At 46.6% G+C, this 7,407-nt stretch overlaps 1 long non-coding RNA gene across 1 annotated transcript; it reads left to right on the top strand.

Annotated features, from left to right (window-relative positions):
- Positions 1 to 464: 464 nt before the first annotated feature.
- LOC134096104 (uncharacterized) lies at positions 465 to 1,485 on the top strand. Its single transcript, XR_009940696.1, has 4 exons — positions 465 to 528; positions 605 to 711; positions 802 to 868; positions 1,159 to 1,485. It is a non-coding gene; the product is annotated as an uncharacterized LOC134096104 (long non-coding RNA).
- Positions 1,486 to 7,407: the final 5,922 nt, after the last annotated feature.

The raw sequence follows: 7,407 nt of genomic DNA, 5'->3' as shown, positions 1-7,407 counted from the left end.
TTTCATTAAACCGGGAGCAATTTATCAGTGTTGCGGACATTACATTCCTTCCCTATTTGGAATATAAATCATCCATGATGAGGACAAGGATCTTAGTGCATTAGTGCGACCATTATTATTCTCTCTTAGAAAAGAAAGAAGTAAAATAATTGGGAAAAAGAGTTTTGATAGATTCTCTGGCTTAAATATTGGATTAAGATTTCATTATAATAGCCTTATGCACACTTATGTGCTGTAATGTTTAATAAAATAAGACTATTTTGTCTTTTACCTGTCCATTACCTGAGAACCATTGTTATGTGAATGTTATTATGGGATTAGACTATAGCCACAGCAAATTACTTTGGCAACTCTTTATAATAGTGTGGGGATCTACACAGGCAGGCACACAGCATAGTCACATGATCTTTTGGAAAGTCACATGACCATAGACCACAGGAAGTGATAAATGTTTGCTGGCTGCATGTCAGACTCTCTTTGTGTTGGCGCAGACACAGTTGTGTGAGTTGGGCTCCCCTTCCCATGCAGGTATGGTTGGTCCTGGTAGGACATATTTAATCACTGCCACTTGTGTTTTAATATTTATTTATTTCATTTTTATCAGGGTGATCTCTAGAAGCGTGTCTACTCTTCATCGAGGACACAGGCCTCTGCATGGAATTTTAACTGTTATGTTCACTTCATTGTGACCTGAGCTGCTGGGCTGCACTGGTAAAGGCCTCAATATGCACATCTTTCCACATGCATTGAATGTGTTATATCTGCATTGGGACATGTTTTAATGACTTTCTCTGTCCGTAGAAACGGAACATTCACCTTGTCTCCTCATGTGTGTGAATGCTGTGGGACAGTTTGAGCATACTGAAAAGTAGGCCTATATTTTCTAGTTATGTTTGAGTTGGCTACACTATCCTGTTTAACAATGCTGTCAACTAACATGCTTGGTTTCTCTTTAAAAGGGACCAGGCCAGCCACTGTTTTTGAGTAATTAATACGCATTTCTTAGTTTTTTTGTTTGTTTGGTTAGCTGTGATTTTGCCTCGAGGCCTACCACCGGTGCCTCCATTCATAGTAGCCTATTTCATTGTTTCATTGTTTCAACTAGTCTGGTGCTATTGATGCTGGTGGGTTTCCTCCTTAACGCTGTCTTCTCTGTAGGCTATCCCTGTACAAGGCCGGATCCTTACTGATGCTTTGCCCCTGGTCGGGGGACCACACTGGAGGGACACTGTAGTGGTGTGTACGTATACTGTAGCTACAACACGGTGTGATATTTTGTAGTGGTATTTAAAAAGATCTTAAGTGTGTAGTGCTTGCTGTGTTGCATGCTTCGTTGGTGTTGGGTTGCTGTCTCCTGTTTTCTGTCTCACCAGGGGCCTCCTGAGCAGGGGTTCTGCATCGGCCGATCCGATCTTCCTAGGCTGAGGAATCCACCAGTATTTTGTGTAGCAGTATTTTAAGACCTGTCCATAACTTTTCGATACCTGTGTGCTAAATTATAATAAATTTGAAATACTTTTGTATATCTGCCTCTTGTCAACTGTCCCTGTGCGGGGGGGAAATTAGCCACACTACATTTAAGTAAAGAGTAAAGATACATGGGTCCTCCTGCCCATCATCAGGAGGTGGCGTAGTCAGACTTTAAAGAAGGTGCCATGCTTGGCAGTTACCACATTTTGGCGTAGCCTGCAGGATGTAAATGAGGCATTGATATTTTGTTTTGCTTGTATTGTTTTGTTTGTGTATTCTTTGATTATTAAAATAGAAACAGTGGCTGGCTCTGGACAACAGAAGACTACAATCGGATGACCAAGACAAGCCATGATGGGAACCAAAGGCCAGTGACTACAACAGTACTTCCAATTGAAGTGTTACTATTTTTCATATCTTTGCTGTTCCATGTGATCTTCTGTGGTAGTAAGGCTGTTAAATTGGTAAAATGAGTGAGGTGGAGGAACATGTGCCTGAGGAACTTTTCACTCTTCGAGAGGAAGTGCAGAGGTTACGAGTGGCTAATGAACAACTTAAGAGGGGAAGAGGTGCCAGCGCAGGTACCTCTAGCGGGACAGCCCCCGGTGGCCATTTGGACTCACCAAATTTTCCTGATCCACAATTTAGACCTGAACATTTTGTTTATATTCAGAGAGAGAGGAAGTGCCCCCACTTCTCCGGCTCAAGATCTAAATCTGATATATCGATTTATGATTGGATAGAAAAAATTGAGTCATGTGCGAGAGATAGGAATATGAGTGCTAGAGAGAAGGCCCTCTTCCTTTATGATCATTTGGAAGGAGAAGCAAAAGCTGAAATCAGATTCCGCTCCTTGGCTGAGCGAGAGAATCCGGACACAATTTTAAAAATGTTAAAAGAGGTTTATGGTTCCTCCTCCTCCTTTGTCAGTCTGCAAAGACTATTCTTTGACAGAAAACAGAAAGATGGGGAGTCTTTAAAAGAATTTTCTCACTCTCTGTGGGCTTTAATTGAAGAAATTGAGCGTGCTTACCCTAATAGATTGATAGACCCAGATATATTGGTCAGAGATCAGTTCATGGAGCATGTACGTGATGTTTCCTTAAGACGAGAGTTAAAAAGCATTGTTCGACACAATTCAGCTGTTGGTTTTATTGCACTGCGGCATGAAGCAATTAGATGGATGGAGGAAGGTGAGCGGCCCTCCGGACAAACTCGAGCTGGACTTCACCACTGTGGGGTGGATTTGAATGTTGAAGGGGCTTGTCATGCAGTGGGGGTGGGAAAAGGGTTGGAAGCTTCTGCTTTGCAAGAACAACTTAACCAACAACAGTCACAGATTAATAAAATCCTACAAAGTCTGTCTAAGATAGAATCTATGATAAACCAGCCTACTTCTCGTCCTCATAACCCCAATTACCAGTTTACCCCTGAAGGTCAGCCCATCTGTCTCCGATGTCGTAAGCCTGGCCATGTCCTCCGTCAGTGTCGGCAGGAACCCAGGCAGCGAACGAACAGTCTACCCAATGTCCAGCCCGTGGAAAATCATGCAGTCACAGGACAGTCAGGTATGCATCATATTGATCCTAGCACTGTGATAAACAATCCTAGTCCCTCTAATCAGGTCTTGCCCCCATCAAAGGAGTCAATGTCACTTGTAGGTAAATGTCCTGTAGTGGAGGTAAGGATGGGGGCTGTCAAAGTGAAGTGTTTACTGGACACTGGTTCTATGGTGACAACAATCACAGAGTCTCTTTTTAAGAAAGTCTTTCAACATTGGGGTGCACCTAGGCTCAAGTCATGTGGGTGGTTGGCTTTAAAAGCTGCGAATGGCTTAGAGATCCCTTATGTTGGATACTTAGAGTTGGATATCGAGGTATTGGGTAGAACCCTTCCGGGACGGGGTGTTTTGGTAGTAAAGGATGCCCCTTGTCCATTACAATCACATTCCATTCCTGGGCTGTTAGGAATGAATGTCATTGCTCAGTGTTATAAGGAGTTATTTGCACAACAGGGTGAAGATTTATTTGCTTCTCTATGTGCTGTTCAGGCAGAGGCCTGTTGGGAGCCAGCTCTTCGTTACTGTCGCCGCCAAGATGTGTGCCATTTAACTCATGAGGGTCGGGTGCGGGTACTAGAAAGGGGTGGGGAATTCATACCAGCTGGCTCACTTAAGTTTATTAAGGTCACCTGCCCAAAAGTCCCATATACGCCCCCTGTTACAATGCTGTTGGAACCGGGAGGCTCAGATCTTGCCCCAGGTTTGCTGCTATCCCCTTCTTTACTCAGTGTTACCAATGGTGTGACGTATGTTCCTGTAGTTAATGTAGGTGCCACTGGTGTTACAATCCACTCAAAGCAGGTGTTGGGGATGTTGCACTCAGTGGTTGACATCCAGGCAGAGCAGCTGAGTTTGGAGGGGGAGAATGGGGAGGTTGCACTAGTTAATACACATACTGCTGGGGGGGCACCTGCCTCCATCTCAGAAGTCCTTGCAGCTTTACACTGGTCAGAACTTTCATCTGAAGAGGAGAGCCAAGTAAAACAGCTGTTAGAGAAGTATAGTGAGGTTTTTGCTAAATATGATGGAGATCTGGGCTGCACTGATGAGATTGAACATGAGATACCTCTTTTAGATGATGCCCCGGTCCGACAAAGATATCGGCGAATACCCCCAACACAGTGGCAGGCTGTCAAAGACCACATCAAACAGCTTCTGGATAGCAAAGTGATCAGGGAGAGTAGCAGCCCTTACGCATCACCCATTGTCCTAGTGCAGAAGAAAACTGGAGAACTACGGATGTGTGTTGATTACCGCCAACTGAATGCCAAGACAAGAAAGGATGCCTACCCATTACCTCGTATTGAGGAGTCATTGGACGCCTTGTCAGGTGCTCAGTGGTTTTCAACTTTGGACTTGGCTAGTGGCTATAATCAAGTTGCTGTTGCTGAGAAAGATAAGCCAAAAACTGCATTTTGTACACCCTTTGGTCTTTTTGAATTTGAAAGGATGCCTTTTGGGTTATGTAATGCCCCTGGAACTTTCCAGCGGCTCATGGAGCGAATATTTGGTGATCAGAGCTTTCACTCAGTTCTTTTATATCTTGATGATGTCATAGTTTTTTCTTCTTCTGTCGCCCAACACTTGCAGAGACTGGAGATGGTGCTCAGCCGACTCCAACAGAAAGGGCTTAAGGCAAAGCTGAGTAAGTGCCATTTTTTCAGGAGGGAGGTGCAGTACTTAGGACATCGTGTGTCCAAAGAGGGTGTGGCCACTGACCCAGAAAAAATAGCTGCTGTGAGCAACTGGAGGAGGCCCTGTGATGTGACTGAGGTCCGATCATTTCTTGGATTTTGCAGTTATTACCGTCGTTTCGTCAAAGGGTTTGCCCAGTTAGCGGCTCCACTCCACCAACTAGTGGCAGACGTCATTAAAACCGCAAAGACGACTAGGACCAGGCCAGCTGCAGTACTACCCAGTATGTGGACTGAACAATGTGAGAGAAGTTTCACTGAGTTGAAGAGGATGTTCACAAGTGCTCCCATCTTAGCATTTGCCGATTTCACCAAACCCTTTGTCTTGGAGGTAGACGCCAGTCACCAAGGGCTAGGCGCAGTTCTGTCTCAGGAGAAGGAGGGGAAATTGAGACCAGTGTCATACGCTAGTCGCTCGTTACGTGGTTCAGAGCGTAACATGGACAATTATAGCTCCATGAAGCTAGAGTTCTTAGCATTAAAATGGGCAGTTTCAGAAAAATTCAGAGAGTATTTGCTTGGTAGTAAATGTGCAGTTTACACTGACAATAACCCTTTGAGTCATTTTCAGACCCTGAAGCTGGGCGCTACCGAACAAAGATGGGCTGCCCAGTTGGCAGCCTTCGACTTTACCGTGCACTACCGACCAGGTAAAAATAATGCTAATGCCGACTCTCTCTCTCGCCAATACAGCACTCAGGCAGAAACCACCAATCTTGAGACCGACCAGCTGAGGGTTGAACCCTTCCCACCGCTCATTCTTGACCGAACTGAGGGAGCCATGTCCCACCAAATTGGAGTCCTTCCAAGCCGATCCAGTGCTGAACTGGCAACGCTGCAAGGGGCGGATCCTGTTTTTAAAGACTTTCTGTATTTTTGGAGACTAGGAAGGCCTCCTAGTAAGGAGCAACGGGCCAACATCACCAAGGACGTACAAAACCTCCTCCGGCAGTGGGATCGTATCGTGGAGAAGGACGGCCTGCTGTACCGGAAGGCAACTGCCCCTCATGGAGAGCCATACAACCAGCTGCTCCTGCCCCATTGTCTTCACCAGGAACTTCTCCGGGGTCTCCATGATCAGCATGGACATCAAGGAGTGCGACGGACAACTGACCTGGTAAGGCAACGGTGTTACTGGCCAGGGATGGGTGCGGAAATTGAGAAATACTGTCAGAACTGCCAACGTTGTGTGCTGTCTAAAGCTGTCCAGCCCAGAGTGAAGACTTACCAAGGGGTTATGCTAGCTAGTCAGCCATTAGAAGTACTTGCTATAGACTTTACCCTGCTTGAGTCCGCAACAGATGGCAGGGAGAATGTCTTGGTAATGACGGATGTTTTCTCAAAGTACACACAGGCAATCCCGACCAAAGACCAAAGTGCAAGTACAGTGGCAAAAGTACTAGTCGACTGCTGGTTCCACCGCTTCGGAGTGCCTAAGCGGATACATTCCGATCAAGGGAGAAACTTCGAGAGTACACTCATCGCACAGTTGTGTCAGCTATATGGGATTGAGAAATCTAGAACAACCGCATACCATCCCCAAGGGAATGGGCAATGCGAGAGGTTTAACAGGACCCTCCATGACCTCCTCCGATCACTCACTACAGAAAAGAAAAGGACCTGGCCAAAGTACATCTCCCAGTTGGTGTGGGCATACAACACCTCTACCCACCGCTCAACTGGTCATTCACCTTACTCGTTGATGTTTGGCGTGCCACCCCGACTCCCCATGGACTTCCTCTTAGGGGCTAATGACACCGAAGAAACAAGCTCCCGGGATGAATGGGTTCTACAGCATCAGGAACGGCTCCAGGTAACCCGTGAGCTAGCCCGCAAGAACATGGAGGATGCAGCAGATTATCGGCAGCGACACCACAACCAACAGGTGTGTGACAAAGGTTTTGCAGAGGGCCAGTTGGTCTATTTAAAGGATCACCGCTGCCAAGGTCGTCGCAAGATCCAGGATGTCTGGGCACCAGTGTTGTACAAAGTTGTCCGGGTACCGACTGACCCTGGTGCGCCATACACCGTAACATTGGCTGATGGGACTGGTAATGTCCGACACGTCCCTAGAACAGAGATTAGAGCATCTCAACTGGAGACCATACCATCAGTACCAAAGGTTCCTCAGCCATCTACAAACTCTACTTGCCCAGGAAATAATTCCACTTGCAGCGAGGATGTCCTTTCCTGGATAGAAGCACAAACACCTACACCAACAGCTGTGGTCACTTCGAATTCGCCACCAACGGCCCCTGATGCGGGGTCAGAAGCACCTGTAGGGGAGGATGAGGATTGGGACGAGGACGATGGTGTTGATGACGATGGTGACCATATGTGCCAAGATGGTGATGATGATGATGATGATGATGATGACTATGATGAGGGGAACCCCCAACTTCAAGGCAGGTCGCCAGGTCTCCGACACACCAGGCGGGCAACAGCTGGAAAACACAAGAATCCTCACAATCTGCCCATGTCCACAGTCACCAGTGGAAATGTAGGGGTGGTAAGGGCTGCTGCATTCCTTGGGGTTTAGGTTTGATCGTCGGGGGCGACGACACCTTTTGGGAGGAGTGAGTGTGGGGATCTACACAGGCAGGCACACAGCATAGTCACATGATCTTTTGGAAAGTCACATGACCATAGACCACAGGAAGTGATAAATGTTTGCTGGCTGCA

This window comes from Sardina pilchardus, chromosome 11, assembly GCF_963854185.1.
Source record: "Sardina pilchardus chromosome 11, fSarPil1.1, whole genome shotgun sequence".
Taxonomy (NCBI): Eukaryota; Metazoa; Chordata; class Actinopteri; order Clupeiformes; family Clupeidae; genus Sardina; species Sardina pilchardus.
Note: the sequence above shows the minus strand (reverse complement) of the source record. Positions and strands in the feature narration are given on the sequence as shown.